This window comes from Lates calcarifer, linkage group LG15, assembly GCF_001640805.2.
Source record: "Lates calcarifer isolate ASB-BC8 linkage group LG15, TLL_Latcal_v3, whole genome shotgun sequence".
NCBI lineage: Eukaryota > Metazoa > Chordata > Actinopteri > Centropomidae > Lates > Lates calcarifer.
In genome coordinates this window covers 16,658,971-16,680,292 of record NC_066847.1, presented here as the reverse complement: position 1 = coordinate 16,680,292, position 21,322 = coordinate 16,658,971, and the positions used below count along the sequence as shown (strand labels likewise).

Sequence of the window (21,322 nt, the reverse complement as noted above, 5' to 3'; positions counted from 1 at the left end):
TCTCTCCTCTATAGTTTTCTATAGTTGTGCTCTCTAGTCTCTTTACCCCCTCCTCTTGCTGTTTTCTACATGTATGAGTATTGGACTTACATTCTTCTGGTGGACAAAAACATAATTCCAAAATGTTAATGTTTCACTGTGGCTGCTGGATGTGTCCAAAGACAACTGTTTGCAATAACTTTATAAGGTGATACTATGTTACAATGTGAATGTTGATGTTTACATCTTGTTTTGCTGCCTCACAGTAGGACATTACTTAGGATATATGGGCATTTGTTTGAAATTGTTTCACTTAATTTTAAGAATCCCAGGCCACTGGATTAACAGGACATGTTTGTGGCACCACAGAAATAAAACTGGCCAATATTATTTCTGTGGTTGGCACACACTAGGAAATAGATAGGTGCCTATATTCAACTCAGCGCTGTGTTAAATCAAATTATTTAATTGTTAGAACAAATCAATTATCAGAAAAGAGATGCTGTAGAATTATTTAAAATGTGGTTTTGCAGTGCTGTTAGCACCAAAACTAAATTATATCCTCCTTCATTGTACTAGTATGTAGTCTGAAATCTCAGAAACAGATATCTCACAACCTGGACAGATAAAACACACATTCACACGTTAGGAAAGTGGAGACAGCTTTGAGCAAAAATTGCTCATAAGAACCTGTAGCTGTACAGAAGTACAGCTGCACTGAAGGTTCCTAAGAGCACAGTGGCCCTCATCCATTTAATTATCTAGTCTGGACACTCAGGATACTTCTCTGATGAAACCAACACTGAACTGATTGAATTGGCCTCAGTTCTCTCATGTCTGCAGAGAACCAGGTAATGCTAATTACCTGCCCAATACCATCCAGATAATGAAGCATGGTGCAGGCAGGGGCAGGGAGACTGGTCAGGGTTGACAGAAAGCTGAATGGAGAAAAGTACAGAGATATCCTGAAAAGCTGGTCCAGAGCGCTCAAGACCTCAGACTCTGCTGAAGGTTTGCCTTCCAACAGGACAATGACCCTAAGCACACAGCCAAGACAACAAAGGACTGGTTTAGAGTCAGGTCTGTGACTGTCCTTGAGTGACCCAGCCAATCAAGGCCAAGCCTGCATGAAATCAAGCATCTCTGGTGAGACCTGGAAATTTGCTGTGCACCGACTCATCATACCTAAGAAGACTTGAGGCCTATTAAGTCAAGTGTGTTAAGTGTGAAGAATAGTTTGAATGAATCCTTTTGCACTTACAGTGCAACCCACAGTGCCTCAGAGAGCTCAATGCACCACAAATTAAGAAAACATCTCCATTAGTTTGACACGTGTTGCAAATACACACAATGCAACAAAATGGACAAATGGGGCAAGAAACCAAAGAATCAGAAGACCACAGGTGGATTGCCCAGAGGCAGGATGTCCAATAATTAGGAGACCTCAGGCGGACAGCCTAGGGGCAGAGCAGGGATGGAGCAGGAGACCTTGGGCTGATGGCACTGTGGCTGAAGAGGAGGATAACTGAGAGGGCAGGAACAGGCCCAGGAACAGATGAGACATTGTCCAGGAGCCCCAGTTCAGGAACAGGCAGAATGCCAGCTGAGATGCCCAACACAGGAACAGGCAGAACATTGCTGGGGATAGCCAACTCAAGGTCTGACTGAGGACCCAGCTCATGGCATTGGGCAGCACAGGCTCATGGTCACTGGGGAGCAGAAGTGGATAGTTTGGGGGATCAACATCTCTAAGACCCCTGCTTCCTTCTGGGGGCTCCAACCTCTAGGTATCTTGGGGCAATAGCCAGATTAGTCTTGAAGAAAGGGGACCAATCTGCATCATTGAAATCAGAATCAGACACGAAGCTGGTCAGCTCAGGAACTGGAGCAGACAGTGAACTAGCTGACTCAATACAAGAAGTCTCCAGTCTGGAGTGCAGACTGAGGGCTAACATGCTGGAGGCTTGTGGGTTGGAGGCCAACTGGGGTGTAGACTGGAGACAAGCTGACTCGGAGGCAGAAAAGAAGCTAGCAGACCCCAACACTAGCTGGCTAGGAAACATTCTGGTAAACAGTCAGAGGGCTAGCAGGCCAGATGCTGCCTGATTGAGGAACTGATGGGTGGCTAGCAGACTGGGAGACTGGTTAGTGATTAGCAGGCAGACACTAGCCATACCTAACTGGATGAAGACCAAGTGATTATGCCAGGCAAGCAGGTGAACAATTATAGGGTAACAGGAACACAGGGAAACACTAGGAAGCTAAAACATAAGAAAAGACAAATGGCTGATGACAAAGGACCAGGTGAGGTAATGAGGGAAACTGGAATCAAGTGTTGGAGTGGGTCAGGAGGTCCAGGTGATTGGATACAAGAAACAGATAAGCAGCTGGGACAGGGAAAAATGTCAGGTTATATCTTGTGGGCAGAAGGAGAATGACATGCCTGAGGGGAATAACGTTGAGATGTAGAAAGAGGAATAGGAGATCATGACAGTACATGCCAAAAATGAGCTTTCGTAAAACCCTGTACCGCAAAAAAAAGCATTTTTGTTAGTCCATCAGTGCTTGTTTAGTGCAAAGCTCTCATGGCATTGTAATAGACATCCAGCACTTAACCAGCAGAGACTGAGCACCTTCCCTCCTACTCTGTCCTCCTGTTTTAAATGCCACTTGCAAATGCTTTGCTGGGTGACTTAAAAATCAATTTCCCACTTTACGTCTGTCTTCGCAGTCCATTCGTCTTGCCAGGATTCCAGTGTTTTGTGTATTGATTTGCTGCTGCCTCCTGTCATGCACCAGACCAGAGGAGCCTGTGAGAGAAGGAGCTGAGACCGGTAATGGAGTCCTCTCCCCCTCGTTATTCCCGGTGTCCAAGCAGAATGGAGTCAGCCACAAATCTGACCTTCACCTCCTTCCCAAAAACAAGACATGACAGACTGTCCTGTTGGTCCAGTGTATACCATGGTCTGTAACAGTAAGGGACATGTGCTTTGTTCTCCCTGCACATCTCTACCTGTCATTCTCTATGGACAACTTTGTGATAAAATCAAATGTCATAAGAATAAAATGAAAAGAGCACAGTCATACCTTGCATCAGACAGAGAAAAAATAATTTACCTTATTCACTTTTCACATGTGTCATATCTTCATGTGATGATGATGTGACAGTTTAATCATGATGATTGATCATGAAAGATTGTAAAAAGAGATGTATAATCACTCAGACCTTATCTAAAGCCATTTAAATGAGACAAAACTGTGTCCTAAGATGTCTAGTTGTAACCCTGAGTGGAGACCTCCCTCACCCATTTACCAAGGAGGGTCTCTGCTATCTTGTTATGGAAATTGTTTTGTATAAGACATGTCATGGACTCAAGTCTGACTCAAGTAATGAATCTGATGGCTATGGATGTGACAATATCAAACATGACTTGCAACTTGAATTTTACTTTACTTGGACTTAAGACTTTAACTTTTAAAAGATTGATTCAGCATCTCACTCTTATAACTCCTAATGATGGACTCCTTACTTATGGAAAAAAGCAGAGGAAACAGAGATATCAATGTTGTGACACACGCCAGAGCATACAAATTTATGTATCAGCCACTGGCATTGCATATTTGGCTCTGCTGCTTCAGTTTTGACTATTTTTAATATCTGTCTGTTGTGATTCCCCCAGCTTTATGAACGTGCAATACTACATTGCTGGAATATTCTTTGGTATGTGATGAAATGAAGGTACCTGTCCTGTCTGAGAATATAGGTGTATTTGCATTAGTTGGGAATTGTAGCAGTTAGTTCCTGATTTGCTCCTTGGGAACAACATGCTATCCTGACATGACTCCAGCTACAATGAGGAACTAGCAAGGCTCCACACAGTTTAGAGCCCAGGACATCCCTGAGACACATCTCCATTCACCACCTGCAAGAGGACAGAGGCTACCTCCATTAATACACAATTGGTTCAGTGAGACAAGTTCACTTTTACCATGTTGTGCATAAGCTGCACATTGCCATGTTAGCCAATGTTACCATGAAATCAAACATGGCATATTGCATCCTCTCAGCCAAGAGGCATGTTGGTTGACAGCCGCAAAAATCAACATCTGTTACTCTTAAAGTAAACTGTCAGTTAGACAACACGGTGTAATGATAAAACAGATTGCTTGGCTGAGGCAGGAAAGATTACTTTATTTTTTAGATACTGATGGCACTTTGCTGTTGTCAGCTTATATGACTACAGTAAGATAGAACTTGATAAATGCACCTCTACCAATGGAGGTAAAACTATAACTTTAAAATACCAAGCCTTTTCATACATATAGTTTGAAAGGCACATACATATAGTTTATGTATTTTCCTTTTGTTTGTTTAGCACTCAACACAGGCTTTCATTTTTCTACAAATGTAAAGATTTGTCATCAGAATAAGTTGAAGCATGTTACAATCTTATAAGACTGCACTGTCCTGAGCTGACCTAGCTATACTGTGAACAGAACCTGAGCGACATTCTGTATGTAAGGGATAATATCCAACAAGTTCTACAGTCCATGATTGTAATGGATGATGCAGAGGCTAAGAACGGTCTGTAAAATCCATTACAATCCTGGAACATACAAGCATGGCCAGTTGCTGACAAAAAGCTGCATATAGTATATAACTAAAAATATTGATTGTTAATTTACACATATGACTAATACAACATACAGCTTTAGATATTTCCTGCTATAAACATTGTAATATATAGTTCCTGAACCTCAGAATTTACATTGCAAGCAGTATCTTAGCAACAGGTCTGCAAGGTTTGACCAGGAGTTTAATAACATGAGTCTTAAATTTTAAAACTGGAAAAGAGAAGTTTCACTGATTCCTATCAGTCTCAAGAACAGAGAACACAGAATATTATCTCTTATCATGTTATACAGCCTGTCTCCCCACCTCACTTTTATGATGTTTATATATAAGTGGCATTTCAAAAATTCACCTTGATGGATGCAAATTGGTCTTAACATAAAGCTTTATTTATTTGTATACTAACTGCTCAAACAGTATATTTTGTGTATAATACAGTAACATACTATATAAAATTAGTATGTTTTTTGCATTGTCAAGGACATAACAAATCTGTCACAGACTGCATGGTATATATTTCAACCCACAACAAGGTCTACAGTAGACTAGAATTAGATCAGTGACCCAAGTAGAAAGCCTCTAGACTCTTCATTTATCTGTAGACCTTCAGGAGTCCCCTTGGAGACCTGTGGTCATCCATCGGGACACATGTTCACAATGTTATCAGAGAACAGTTTATATTCCGCTGTGTTAGGTCATACAGTCACACAAGTTGTGTTAAGTTGGGTCTTCAGGTAGTTTTTATGTGCCAAGTTACTGGCAGAGAGATGCAGCTACTGGCAGACACACTGAGAGACAACCATTTTGAGAAATACTTCCTTCTAGCTGCATTAAATATGAACCACACATGTGCTCACATAAAGACACAGTCATTTTAATGATGGATACAAATTGACTGTATTCATACTAAATTGCATACAGCACTGTACAGACATCTATCATTTAATAGGCTAGGGTAGAAAATGTGGAAGGTCCATCAAGTGACTGCTGTGGTTTGATGCAGTTCTATAATCAACACTGTGAAACCTTTTTACTTTATAGCCTTCCTTCTGTAGAGTGGGAGGGACCGTGAATGCACCCTTCATTCACAAGATAATTTGGGACCTTATTAGGCTGACTGAGTGGTTCACTTAGCACTTGGTTTACATTTCCCATCTCTTGCTCTGGTTCTCCAGGTGTCTCCAGGATGATTACTGTGTGAGTGATTTCTCCACTTGCTACCATCTGGGTGGGAGGACCAGAGCACACAGCCATCTCACTGCCAGGCCGTCTGCAGCATGCAGAATCACACAGCAAGCTGTGCATGAGCTGCTATAACACAGGCATGAGAAGCAGCTGAGAGCGACACACTGTAAATAACATGAAGCATGTTATATACAGAGGGTTGGCATGCTATCAGCCTGTACAAGGCACGACTGCCAATTATTTATTCAGTTTTTCTTTTCAATTTATTTGTTAAAACATATCTGCATGCTTGGAAACTATATGGGATGCATGTTACTTTTACATTCCCATTGTCACAGTCTGATTTATACATGTCACATTTATGTCATATTTTCTTTCTTTTTTAATTTGCAAATGGAAGAGAATGGGTTTAGTTGTAATATCTCAATTTGTTCATCTATCCACACATCCATCCATCCATTATACCCATACCCTATACCATTTATCCTTAAGTGGTTAATGTTGTTGTGACTATGGCTGAAATTGTGGAATCAGTGTCTGTTAACAAAATTATCATGAATAAATATCATCATGGATATCAGTTCTCAGTCAGTCTGTGAAATTGTTGAAATATTGCTCAGATTATGAGTTCTCAGTGGGCTAGGGATTATGTCACACTGCACAACTACTGTCAGTTGCCAGTTTATTTGCTATATCCAGCTAAAACTGATGCAGTCTAATACACCAGTCCTGCAGTAAATCTGACCTTCATGAGGATCATACTGCTCAGTTTTTGTTTGGGGGAGATGTTGATTCAACTGTATGATGCAGTTTTCTGTTGTATTGTATTGTATTACACAGAGAGGTGTGTTTGTTATTAGTGTACCTTCACTGAAAAAAGTGATCTTCTTAAAGGAAAGTTTTTCCTTGTCGCCTAGTGCTGCTCATGGTGGATCTGTTGGGTCTCTCTCTGTAAATTTTATAAGATAAAGAGTATGGTCTAAACCTGCTCTATATGTGCAGTGCCTCGGGATAACTTCTGTTGTGAATTGGCGCTGTATAAATAAAATTGACTTGATTTGACTTGACTTGACTTATGTAGTATACAGCTCCTTACCTGGTAGTGAGGGACAGATTTACTCTGACAGCCCAGGAATTGAACCAAGTAACTTTCAGATCACAAGAGAATTTCTGGAACATTGTTGAAGAAGAAGAAAATGAATTTAATATTAGTAAATGGCAGCTTTAAAATATCTGCTTTCTACCACAATGCCATAGATGTGCAGTCTGCTGTATGTGGTTATTGAGGAACAACAGTCCTGCTGGGAATACAGATGCATGCAGTGTATTTGCTCTTAGTGAAGCGAATGTGAATGTGTAGATGTGAAGTGAATGGTACAGTTAACCTGAGGGACTGCAAACGTTATAGACGCACTGGGCTGATGAACTATGGATCTGCATGAGTAAAGTGAGCTGTATGTATTTGTGTGTGTGTGTGATGACACTGAGGAGGCCTGACAGACTTGTCCTCTGTCAGCAGATGGAGGCATGCATAATTCAATCTGGAGGCAGTTTCATGCTGTTTCTCTTCCTGTCTCATCACTGTTCCCAAAGACAGACAAAGCAGGATTTGGCTACAGAGGATAAGCAAGGGCTACAAGTCGTACTCTCTCACTGGCCCAGCAGTTGTCTGGTACCCCCCATCACCACACCCTGCTCCACTCACCCCATGCACAAATGACACCCACATATGCACAGAAACACACACACACATAAAAAAAGAAAGGTCAAATTGACTGAAGTGTATGTTACTGTATATATTTGTATTATCACATTACAGGACTGCAATATGACAATAATATAACAACTCTATACAGTAAATACATCACTGTTCACCTGCCAACTTCCAAACCTCATATTTCCAAGCCTCTCGCCAGCACATGGAAATCAAAATACATAGTTAAAACAGTCATGCTTAATAATATCAAGTAATGAATGGTATATAGATGGACAATAAGTAGGTCCAAAACATGTTTAATTAGAGGTTTGGATTTTAAGCAGGAATGAAATAATTGGATTGCGGTGACATTTATACAGAGGTCATGGTCCTCTTGGATGGACTGATATAAAATTTGGTCCACATGTTCATGTTTTCACACTGGACAAATTACAATACTTGTAACTGACCACCACCATCAAGTCAAAATTTCAATTTTTAAGTATTTTGGTTTATGGCCAACTGTATGTTCAAAACTAATGACATTCCCATCAGCCTCAGCAGAGGTGCTCAATGGTTGTACTGCGTTTGTACTGGGCAGCTTCCAGGTGTGGATGTGCATTACTGTGTGAGCATTGTCGGGACATTCCTGAAAAAAAGAGAGCTGGCCATTCAGTAGAGCGTCCCTACATAAATACAGGATGAAAAGGTCTGTCCTGGTCTTAACAACTGTCTTCCAAAACTTACCATCATTTTATTGCAAAACTCTCATTTCGTATTAACAGAATCAATGTTTCCCTGGTGAGTTGTGGCAAAGGGATGTAGATCCACTGTCAGCCTAACCACCAGACTTGGAATGCAAACCAGGCTTTCACAGTCCTGAGTTTTGCGATCCACCACAGCCACCTTCCAGCAACTCCACTCCAGTAAACAAATCTAGTGCTTCATTCATCTAAAGAAGAAAAATGTTGGCTATTAACGTAAACCAAGGCTGCAATTATATTTGTCACCAGAATGTAATTGAGAAACAATTTAGTAATATATAAATGTAATTTCTGGGAGACAGGGTTAATTACAGGACATATGGTATGTGACTGTTGCACCAGATAGTCCTTAAAAAAACAAAACAAAAAATAGATAAATAAACAAAAATGTAGGATAAAGGTAACTATTTGACTCTAGCTTTATTTTGCTGCAAAAAATATATCCAGAAAGGGAAAATATATGTTTAAAATAGCTACATTATTTGTGCTGTGCTGAACTTGTATTTGCACTTGAGTCCTCCTTGGAGCTCCTTGGGCATCCTGTGCAGTGCTGAACTGTGGTAATGTCTGGAGCATCTGTCCTGTTAAATGTCCGTCTGTTCCTGCCTGTACTGCCACTCCCTGCCTCTGCTCCTCTCTGTTCATGCAATTTGTGTTTGGCATATGCTCCCACGATTCTCCACACTCTTCTAGTAGCCATTTTAAGTAACTGTGCAGTGTGCAAGTGATGCACCAGCTCTGTAGTCTTTTTAGAATGGCCTCGCGTTAATGTCAGTGTTTGACTACAGAATAGTAGAATAACATCTAGTTTACTGAGCACATACATGTAGCCTATGAATTTAAGTTGAATTTTAAGTTTTTAATGCCTTAAATAACTGAAAAAAAATCTCTGCTTACCTTGAATGCCACAGAGGACAGAACTTGAATAAAAGTGAAAATTACTCCCACATGTGGTGTCACTTAATGCTTGTTCATTTGTTTACAAGATTTTGGTCCACACAAACTTCATCACATGTATGGACAAGCTACCCCACAATTCCATATATATGTAAGTGGGTAAATTATCCAATCAGGAGGAAATTGGGTCAGTTTGTGAAAGTATCACCTTGAGAAAACACACATAATGCCATCCAGATAATTAGGTAGAGAAGGCATTTTTCTCAGAGTAATTAAAAGGATTAGAGATGGCACAGTGTGTCAATGGTGTGGGTGGCCTGGCTTCCTTTAGTGGCACCACCCACCCACCTTGCCTTCCGCAAGTGTATTTCCCAGAAAGTTGCACTATTCTTCTGATGAGCAACTGGAAGTGGGGAGAGACAAATGAAAAAAATAGAGATAGAAAGATATAAAAAACATCCTTAGCTAGATATAGTTTCAACCTATGACACTGCTGTCATGCAGTGTCCTAGCCAAATTAAGTTTTCCTGTATATTCAGTTTGACAGATTCCAGCTCAAAAATGTATTATTCTAATTAGGTTTTCATTATAATTACCTCCAGGGAGCATGAAAAATGCCTGCTGCTCTCTGTAGACATCTAGCTGTGGAAAAAGAGTTAAGTGACCATACACTGTAGACAAAAAAGTTGGAAATCGAAATGACAAAGGCACTCTCACCAAGATGTGGTAAAATTAACCAAAATCTCAGAATTACAATCGCAGACCAAAATGTGTTTAAGAGAGAGCAGAAGTGCCTGTTTCACAAACTGACAGTGTGAAGACTGAGTAAAGACAAGAGGATCCTCCATCATCACAAACATGGACAGCCCTGACTGGCTGAGATCCAAAGATGTCATTAACGGCTCGATAACCAGATATATCAGTCTCACTGTGGACAGGACAGCTGGCCACAGTCTCTGTAGTTTCTCTCTCTCATAAGCACCATACCGATCAGACAGTGGGAGGGTGTGAAGGTCACTTTGGTGTCAGTGAGGCAGATGTCTCTGTGGACACGATGCCCCTGGAGAGATCCCTGTTTGTGGTTAAAAGAGCTGCAGCAGTCAGAGGCAGAGCAGGGTTCAACTGCACAACACAGAGCAGGGCAGAGCTGAGGGGAATTTTAATACCAGAGTTAAACCAGACAGAATCAAACATGAGGCTTCCGCTTCAACCTTTCAAAACAAAACCCACACGTGTTTGGGGAAATAAATGTAAAGGGAAATCTTTTTTTCCCTCTCTCTCTCTCTCTCTCTCTCTCTCTCAAAAAAAATCGACTACATTTTAAAGTTCGTCATGAGTCAAAATTGTGATTGATGATGATTGATGATTTGTTGATGATGTGATAACATTTTCAGCTCTCTCGTTTACAATCATACAATCCAGTTTTTAAAGATGATGGGCATTTATATTGCTAATAAAGAATTTCACAGTCAGACAATATAACTGTGATATGTCAGAATATTTATATAATATCTAATCTTTGGTCTACACCACACAGTGGGGTCATATATACATAAACTGCGCCAACAGAGCACAGTTTAGAAAGCTTTTCTGTGGAAAGCTCCTTGGCATGATTTTAAAGCATGATCAAGAAAAATATCTGTTCACTAATATTAACCCCTCACAGCTCACTACCAGGCAGCTCCAACACTGTAGTCAGATAATCTTGAGAAGTTTAGTATGTACAGTGTCTCAGGTTTGTGGTCATAGGTCATAGGTCTCTTTTTAAATTCCACTGATGAACATTGGCTATATCTTAAGTTGCTTTCAGACAGTGAGCTGTTACTGACATGGTATTCTCTATGTTGGTGGCAGCAGGGCCCTGGCTCCCAGCTACCTGTCAGTCCTACCAGCCTGTACACCACAAGCTGCTGCTGTTTACTGTCCACTGAGTATAACTGATTCATACAACTAAGCAGAGTGGATTTTTAAATGTGGGTAACTGTTGGGATTATTACACAATTAATACAGAAGTTTAGTTATGGTATAGACTTCTGTATCTGTAACAGTTTCCATTTCAGAGGTTCTTCATGTCTGCTGTCAAACAGGCATAGCACCACAATGGAGATCCCCAGGAAGCAGAGGGGGAGTGGCTCAGATTTGGTGTGAGAATGGTCAGACTTGGCTCAGACCTGCCATCCAGCTGGGCTCACTATCAGTCTCAAGCTCCAGCATGAGTCTGTGCCCAGTGGTAAAACCTCGAGCCAAATTGGCCTGGGTGTCTTCTGCGTTTGTGCCCAACATTTCTGTTACCTGCAATATGTGTTCAGGAAAAACACTGACTCCTGTATGCAAGATTCATAATGGCAGGCCTCCCCCACCGCTTACAAAAAACCATCAAACAACAAGGTCTGCTCTGAGAGCAGCTCTGTCAGACCTGTAGAGCCTCTCACATTTGGACAACAGAAATACCAAACTTAACATATCTTCACATAAAATCTGAAGTACTGCTTATTTAATTAATTTAATTAATTAATTCAATCACTGTTTACTTATTTCCTACACTGTTAACTTGTATTGCTTCATGTTTTCAAGCATTGCTTCTTATACTAAATTGTGGATGATAATGTGGAAATGTGAATTTGACTTTTATCTTTGTTGAAGGACTGCAGTTGAAGATTTGTGGTATGGCTAACACATTTAGCACATTTATTTATTATATTTATTGTTCTTCTAAATAAATAAATGAATACATAAATAAATCAAATGAGTTAAGCTGAGACCTAGAAAAAAAACAACAACCTTATATGTGATTATGACAAATACTAGATTCTCCTCATCACTGAGGCATCCTTGTCATTGTTATTATATTGTTATTGCTACTGTTCTAAATATACAACATATAATATTATAATATCATATTATTATATTTTATTGTCAGTATTACATAATATATAATATTACATCTCCATCTTGCTTCAGTTGTTATGATTGGAAGCCTGATGTAAATATCACATATTCACACACACACACACACACACACACACACACACACACACACACATATATATATATATATATATATATGTGTGTGTGTATATTACTGTTTTATGTTTTTTATTATCATTTATTATTTTTATTATCATTTAATTCATATAAAGTATCTTTGTGTATCCTGAACAGCTCTCTATAAATTATTATTGTTATTCTTATTGTTATTATTATTATTACTATTAGTAGTAGTAGTAGTAGTAGTGGTAGTAGTATTAGTTACTGCTTTTAAATTAACACACAGAAATGAAATTCCAGCTTGGCCATCCCATCAACTACAAATCCCAGAGATCTTTGCCTGGGCCTAATCTGGTCATATGACCAGGCAGCAGGAGCAGGTGGTTTGTGGTCATATGATGTTGTTAGCCGAGGCTGAGAAGAAGCATCATCTGAGCTGAATCACAGCCCACATACGCCCTACACTGAAAGGTAAAGCTGGAGGAATCCCTCATTTTCACCCTGTATTTTTCTGCCTTTAGTGAGAGATGTTGCAGTCTCATACAGAGAGGAGGAGGAGAGGGGGGTGGGAATGGGAGCCAGGGATAAGGGGGATGGGAGGCCATCAGGGATGCCTCTCCGTTGCTTTCTATAGACAACAAGGAAGCACAGATGTTTGCTCTGTGCAAATCTATGTTCTGTAAACATATTGAGCCTGAGGTTGTGCATGGGAATTGTATGTGTTTGGATGGATGCCATATTGTTGGAGATATGCAGAGATCTGAGATCTAGAGAGGGGAGGTGTATGTGTTACAAGTATTTCCTCTTGTAATATAGAAGCTATATGTTGCTCTTCTGGCAAGAGGCCAGACATGGATGGATGATCCCTGTTTTCTATTTTCCCTATTTCTGCTCCACTCAAGCCTTGGGGTTTATCTTTATGTTTTTCTGATGAAGTTTAGTATCTTGCTTGTATCTTTTTTTGCCACCTAGCAGGGTTTAAAAACCAGGCTGGTATCAAAATGAATTCTAATGAGGGTTTCTACTGACAGCTCAGGTGTGCATGTGTTTGACAGTTGGTTTAGGAACAAAATAATAAAAAATAAAATAATAAACAAATAAATATACAGAGGTCTGGTGTAAAATGACCATTTGAAATTGTGTCCATGTCTGTATAGTAAATATGAAGCTACAGCCAGCAGCTGGCTAGCTTAGTTTAACATAAAGACTGGAAACAGGGAGAAACAGCAGCTAGCCTTTCTAAAGGAAACAAATAAGCTGATTTCCCAAAATGTTGAACTGTTTTTATTTATTTATTTTATTTTTTCTGGATGTGACTGACTTCTTTATAAGTATAGATATTTTGGGGTGCCTGGAAGACAGTGTCCTGTGCAGAGGCAGCAGAAAACAGCACTAATACTTGGACTGGAATGATCAATAATATATGATAATAAACAATCTGATCCTAAGATCCACTTAGTAGCTAATCTTATCACGTGATCTTCATTAGCATATGGAGTTTACCCAGTTGTATTGTAGATGTTTGAATTTTCATTGTTTTTGTAATCAATTTAAGGACTTCTCATTAAAGTTGGCTTGGAGGTTTTTCTTTTGACAACTGGTGTTTCTGAGGTTAAGAATGCACTTTGAGAACATATCACATATATCACATAATACAGTATGTTACTTCTAGTGGAAATGTGTTAACAATGAAATCTCAGTCAGGTTACTGATGTAGAATTGATGACTGGTATGAAAATATAGTTCAGTACTGTAGTATGTTTGGTGGCAGTAAACATTTCTGAAGGGTGATTGGATTGGAGGAGTGATGATAACATTCTCCATTTACCCCCTTTCTTCACAGCCTCTTTATGTATTAAGTCACAGAAAAGACATATAATGCAAAGAAACACAAATCTTAAATATGTTATTTTGTGTCCCTAATTATTTGCAGCTTGGAGAGAACCAGTAACTATGACTGGTAAACTGTGACTATATCACTATGACCTTTGAAGTGTAAGATAATCCTTTATTAGTCGCATAGCTGGGAAATTTGCAGCAGCACAAATAGAAAAAGGCTAGATATAAACAAGACAAGATATAAAACAAGATAATATATGACAATATATTACTTAGAAATAATGTTGTGGTGTTGAAACAGATCAGTGTTCCCTGGAGGCTTAACTTTCTCTTGAGGTTGCACATTTAGCATAAAGGATTTCAGATAATGCAAATGTCTGTGTCATCATGTTTACATAACATGTGACTGTCTTATTACCAAACTAGCATCTGTGCAAACTCAGGAAGTGCCAGCATAGTCATGACCATGCTGTTTGTGGTTAGCCTTAATGTTCATCAGCCCTACATGTCCAGTCAACAACAAAAGGTCGTCACCTTTTTATAAGGTGGACCCTTTAGGGGTCAGAGGTCCCCAAACCCTCCTAGCCACAGTAATTTCTTGTTTTCATATCAATTTGAATACAGGACACCTGAGGTGAACTGAGGTGACTGTTGCTAGGCCTGGTCTGGTTTAAAAAGTGGAGTATTAAAATCTCCACAGTGGCACACCCAGACACTTAGCTGTGTCAGCATTACATGAGATCCACAACCTCCATTGCATTTGTGAATGATGTTTACGTATGGCTCCCATTCAGCATCGCCATCTGTTGTGGTGTTTGTACAAATAAATGATTATCATTTGGCAGACAGTCACAGTCACACTGTGTTCATAAATTGATTTTGCTTGGTATTATGTGATTATTTCAGCAGTGATGACACCAAGAACAAGTCTGACTCATGACCTCAGTATGAATGTCTAAGTAGAAGCATCTCCATGACAACCATTCAAACTCTTTGCAGAAAGGAAGGCAGGCAGATTTTTTTTTTTTTTTTTTTTTCAGAAATACATGTTCTTTCCAGATTTCCAGATTACCATTAAATTTGTTATGCCCATTCAAGAACCTGATGATTTTGGTGATCCTCTGACCATTCCTCTATCACCACCATTAGACCAACATGTCTCTTTAACACATGAAAAAAAAATAAATAAATAAAATCTTGTCACACCTGTATATAGACAGGTACATAACAAAATAAGTGACTAGTAAAAATCATAAAAAAAATACAAACAAGTTGAGAAGCTCATGTAAACTGGGGGTCTTACTCATGGGTGCTCGTCCACACAAGTAATCTGTCAGGCCTGCATAAGACCAAAAACTACATCTGAAACCCTTCTGTTTTAATCATTGCAGCTGTCTACACTGCCCACAAAGTGACTTTGTGTTTTACGCTCTTTATATAAACGTCACTCAACATGTATTTTTATGATTTATGTCAGTTTTCTTCTGTTTTACACGTGCAACTTCAGTGACTGTGTGCTAGGCTCTGTGTCCTACCATGGGTGACCTACACTCAATTGTGTGCCTGAACGCGTCCTTTGTAGACCGAAGCAGCTGCTGTCCTAACATGCTGCTTTCTCTAAACAGCCTGTGTAAACATTGTGTTATTCACAGGTAAGATTAAGATGGAATGCAAGATCGGAAATTGGATTTGTGCCACATCAGCAGTGATGTGAGCACCAGACTGTGCTTCTGAAGAGGGAATGAAGCTTTTAAATGCACCAGTCGATACATTACAACCTTCACCTATAGTCATGAGCTTTGGGGTGTAACCAAAAGACTGAGATTAAAAGTGGCTGAAATGAGCTTCCTTTGTGCTGAAAGGGTCCACTGGAGGTATTTCACACGTCTGATAAAGATGTTTTCTGGACTGGAAAGAGACCCGGGACACACTGAGTGGATTACATATTGTATCTGGACTGGGGATTCCTTGATCTTTCCCAGGATGAGCTGTAGGGTGTGGCTGGTCTGGGCTACCTTGATTAACCTTAAGACAGACAATTTTCATGGTGGCTATGTTGAGGCCACTACACACTATGGGGTGGCGCAGAAATTAGAGGCTAACCAGGCTAACCTCTGGCTCTGCCAGTCATTTGTATACAGTGATGTTGTGGATCACTTTGACAGAGACACTTTAGTGTATGTAAATTGTTGCACAGACATAAAATAAAAAATCTGTCATTGTTGTTGTTATTGTTTTTTTATGCTGACTGGTTCTGATTGGCTTGTCAAAGTGAAACTGACCAGTCCCACACATTAAAATGCTGCATCAGATTTTGCAGAAGATGCAGTGTTATGGGTGACATGGACAGCTGCCCAGGTCAGCACCTTGCAGAGGACAGCACAGGACATTGCAACCATTTATCTATGTCACTCATTTGTACATCACGTCAGACATATCATGTCACAGAGTGGATCACTTAATCTGGTCCTTGTCAGCATGGGGAAAGTGGTTTCTAGATTGTGAGCTATAGGCAGGCAGGCAGACTGCTGCCTGAGGAGGTCTTCTTCTTCTTGCTTTGCAGTGTTTGCTCCACCAATGGGAAGGTCTCCCACTCAGAAGTATGAGATGAGGAGGGGGGTGCGGGTTAGTTGATATCACCTCAGGTCTCCCTATTGGCAGCTTAAGGTAGGGGGAGCTTTTCCCAACATATATGTAAATGACTTTTGGCCATTTTTTGTCAACAGTTTAACACAGAACATGAGTATTTCTGTGAGGAGCTTTAAATTTCAAATTCATTTATTTCCATTTTTTAAAAATGTAACGAATTAAACCAGTTAGTGAAATCAAAGTCCTATGTTGCAAACAGATTGGGCTTCTTTCTTTCTTTCTTTCCTTCTTTTTCTTTTTTTGTGGAGATCCACAATGATATTGTTAGGGAAGTTAGGGAAGAAGAGCTTCTCAGCTTTGACACAAGGTGGTTGTACATAGAAGTTTAAGTTAAACTGTGTTTTAAATCATCATAGCTTTTACTTGCCACATGTCTGTTCTTTACATTGTTTCCATCATGTGTTTGCTAGTTTACAGTTACAGTGTTGAAGAATGCATATTTGGCACCATGAGTGAAGTTATGTGTACAATTAGTAACCCCCCCACCCCCCACCCCCTGTAATCATGTGCTAATACATGCCTTTAGATGGCAATGTGGCAGGTATATTGATGTGCCATGCATATAGTTGACTCACCTTCCTTCCTCACCTTAAAAAATAGTTTTACAAAATGTTAACAGGCATCTTATGTTAACTTTAACACATCTGTACTAGAGTGATTTTATCACCTTAAGTTTTCATGGCTTTAAGACTTTGAAAGATACAAATCATAACATATTTACAGTCTTTCCATGTTATTATTTCAATGATAACCTGTAATTTAACAGTATATGTCTGTTATTTGAAGGTGGTTACTATTTGAGATATTTACAGGTGTTTTACATGTATTTTTATTTTAAAAGTCAATTTTTATTTATCTTATTTTATTTTATTTTTACATTGTAGTCTTAACAAAGCATGCAGTTAACAAAATTAGAGCTAATTCTAAAATTTAAAGTTAAAGTTCATTCTAAAATTAATCAATTAACTGCCATACACACAGAGCAATAAGTTACATTACACAGTGGAATTATTACTTTGTTACTGTATTGTCATTATAAAACACAACAAGTGATTATCTGTGTTAGTCCTTTGACATACCTTCTTTTGACATACATTCTAATATGTGTTGAAGCTGACCTCTAAGTGGGTTGGTTTGCAAAGGAATCCTCTCTACTCTGTCTCACACCAATGGCCAACTGCCACTGCAACAGCAGATGCTTAAGTAGATCCCAAAGACTGAAGGCTTCTGCAGATAGACAAAGGAAGGTCATGTTGGCCATTAAAAAAAACAACAAAAAACACATACATTATATAACAAACAACTTGAATACATTTATGTTTTTTTTCTTTCTTCTTTTTTAACTTGCCCCCTGACAGGAGTTGGATCAACCAATCATCTTGCTTGACACATAGGTCAGCAGAATCTGGTAAATTGTATGCTTATCTGGAGCTATACACAAATGTTTTTTGCAAGCCCATGCAGAAAATGGTGTGTAACCGTAACTTGCAGAGGCTTGCAGAGGAGTTAACATGCACACCTTCCACATCTCAGCGATTCATCATGTGAGCCTAATTTTAGCTGAATATTATTATTCTAATTATTTGTTTGTGAGTGTATTTAAGCAGTCCAGATTAATTTGAGCCATGAGGTAATGGATATTATTTTTCATATTGTCAACATGATGTAAGATAAGATAAGATAAGATAATACTTTATTAGTCCCACGATGGGGAAATTTACATTGTTGCAGCAGCATAAGTGATTGAAAAGATAGAAAAAGACATAAATACAAGTAAAAGACAAGATAAAAACAAGATAATGCTATAAAAATATACACAACAGTATAAACATGACAATGTAATAAAAAATATTAAAAGAAGAGCAATATACACAGGACTTTATACATAGAGACAGAAAATGAATGCACACAATGAATGACTGATAGCAGCTGTTTTGGATTAGGATGGATTAATTAAAGTGCAGAACCTAGTGAAAATGTTCCATGTGAGTATGTGGTGTACTAGCAGCAGTGCTGGTTGTGGAGTCTGACAGAGGCAGGAAGGAAGGACCTGTGATACCTCTCCTTCAAACACTAAGCATTAAATAGCCATATTTCAGAGCAGTGACCTCCAACAACCTTTTGCAATAGACATTGAGCATTCATATATACAGTATATAATGATGTATTTATATATGTGTATATGTGTGTGTGTGTGTGTGTGTGTGTAGACTTGTATATTAATAGAGAGAGAGAAATGGATAGATATATTTATAGTTCAATTTGATCCATCTTACTTTGGACTATAGAAAACAACACACAATATATAATAATATAATAATAATTTCAGTGAGAGATTATTTTTGTTATTTTTCCACAAGGACGATCAAAATTTAATGAATTGCCATCAAATTTAGCATGATTTATGCTTACTGGAGCATGAGCCTGTTTTGGACACATAGCTTTCCTCTAAGACCTCAGGCCATAGTATCTACATTTAACATAAAACATCTCATTGGCAGATTGCCATGAAAATTCTAAAGTATCTTATGGCATCTTAGCCATAAGACAAGCCCTTTCCATTATAATGTTCTCATGGCCTTTCCTGTAGAACCAGGTACTTAGGTACTTATTATGTTTATGGTTATGTACAACACTGTTATATTGTGGCGTTTAATAAACCTTGCAGCCCTTGGCAGGGCCTTAAACCTTTAGTCATTTTATGACGCAAAAGATGCCATGAGAATGCAAACATTTTCCTCCTGCCAGTTAGACAGTTATGCTGACAACGAGTTTTGTAGCTCACCTAACAGAGCTAAAGCAAGTGACTAGAATGTTGGATGGCAACTAGTAAGGACAGGCAGGGAGGGGAAAGGAGCCTTTTTCTGGATTTAATTTGTGGATTCAGAGAGACAAGAGGCCTTGCCGTCAAAGATAACAAGGCCGAGTTCTGTGATGTGTGAATAATGGCTGGACAGAGGTTTAGACATCATTAGAATAATCAGTCCTGATGTGGACAAAGATGCACAACAATACAGGGGAGGCCTACTGATGGCTGATAGTACACTAATTAAGATGCTGCTGGTGCACTGTTCTCCTTTTGACAATGCAGATGTACTGTGATCCAACCTCTGCCTGGAGTTTGGTTTTATTATGCTTATGCTCATTGTTTCATCCTAATATGCCCATTAAATCTTCTTCATCTTCACTTCTTTATTCATTAGACTTTTCCTGTGTGGTTTGCGCTCTGCTGTGGTGGAGCTCTGTTGGACAGTTTTGCTTGAGTAACTCTGTTTGAAAAAAGACACAGATTTGAGTTTTTAGGTTTCAGTTGGACATTTGTATGTTCTCCATTTTGCTGATGCAAAACAGTTTAGCTTTCAGGAACAGCTCAGCTGCAGCTCATTGCTGCTGGAAAGCATTCAGCATGTTTGAGGTTTTATCGTATTCCGCTACTCATCTTGCTGTCTGCCGGATTGGAAACCTCATTGATCATATCAGAATGGTTAAGTAATTGATTGTTACTGGTTATTAACCTCCCAGAACTTTGGACCTGCTTGCCAGCCACTGAGAACAGCCTGTAATCAGTCACAAATGGCAGCCGCTAATGAAATTAGTTCCTGGTTCTGCCTCACAACTTTGTTTGTTCCACAAAGTATTGGCAAGGGCATAGAGATGCCATGGTTTACTCTCCCCAGAGAATGGAGTGATAGAACAACAGAATGCAGATAATGAGCTGCTCTGTCTGTGTTGTCTCTTTATAATTACTCATGTGTCTGACCAAAATATAAAGATGAGGACATGAAAATCTGTACTTGCAGCAGATTATTTAATGTCTGCAAGAATGACATTAAAGTTTGAGTTTGTGCTTCTCACTCTCTAGACTATTATTAAAACCATATTATATAATTTTGTATATTTACCTGGTACTATTGCAATTTTGTTATCTGTCTAACTCTAAAAGTTGGCTCATGTCGCTTTATTATGTATGGAATTATGATATGTTTAGTTTAGCCTTAGTTTAGCTTAAAGCCACATCAAAGTATATGATCAACCTGAAAAACACACTTTTGATATTTTTGGCTTTGCAAAGTTGATATGGCTAAGCAAAGTATTATCTGTTCAAACAACAGAAAGTAACGTTAGAAATTGCTTGGAGTCACGTGTCTGAGGAATGTCATTTAAATTTTAACCCTCCCTCTGTCTTGTAGAAAATATCTGGACATCAGGTTGTTAAATGTTTTTATTATTATTATTATCATTATTATTATTATTATTAACACATTCAGGCAATTAACATGAATTTAAGTAACCAGATTGACCAGGTTGTGTGTATACATAGTACATGCACTGTAGTAACCCACGTATTGTGGAGCTGTGTATACATTTTTTGTTTGTTTTTGTTTTGTTTTGTTTTGTGTATGTGTGTGTTGCAGTAGAGAGGAGGATATGTCTCAGTTTAATAAATAGTAAAATGTTAAGCATTTGAAAGATAGTTTGACTCCTACAGATGACTTTATGTTAATTTGAGTTTCTTTCTGATTATTTTAAGCTGAGGATGCATTGCTCAGTGTAATGACTGAAAGCAGGTTTAAAACTGAAACTGTGAAACATGTAGCGGGTTTCCAATAACTTATCTTCCCCAGACTCCCCAACAATGCTGCACTGTACAAACACTACACTGTAGCATGATACCCTCTTTTTCCCACTGTA

At 38.9% G+C, this 21,322-nt stretch overlaps 1 protein-coding gene across 2 annotated transcripts in view; it reads left to right on the top strand.

Moving 5' to 3' along the window:
• The first annotated feature begins 12,527 nt into the window (after positions 1 to 12,527).
• The window catches only part of tsnare1 (T-SNARE Domain Containing 1), a 155,933-nt gene continuing 147,138 nt past the window's right edge, over positions 12,528 to 21,322 (top strand). For both annotated transcript variants that reach the window (XM_018665760.2, XM_051076227.1), the window contains exon 1: positions 12,528 to 12,613. The gene's annotated coding sequence lies outside the window, so the exon portion shown is untranslated. The remainder of the gene's footprint in view (positions 12,614 to 21,322) is intronic.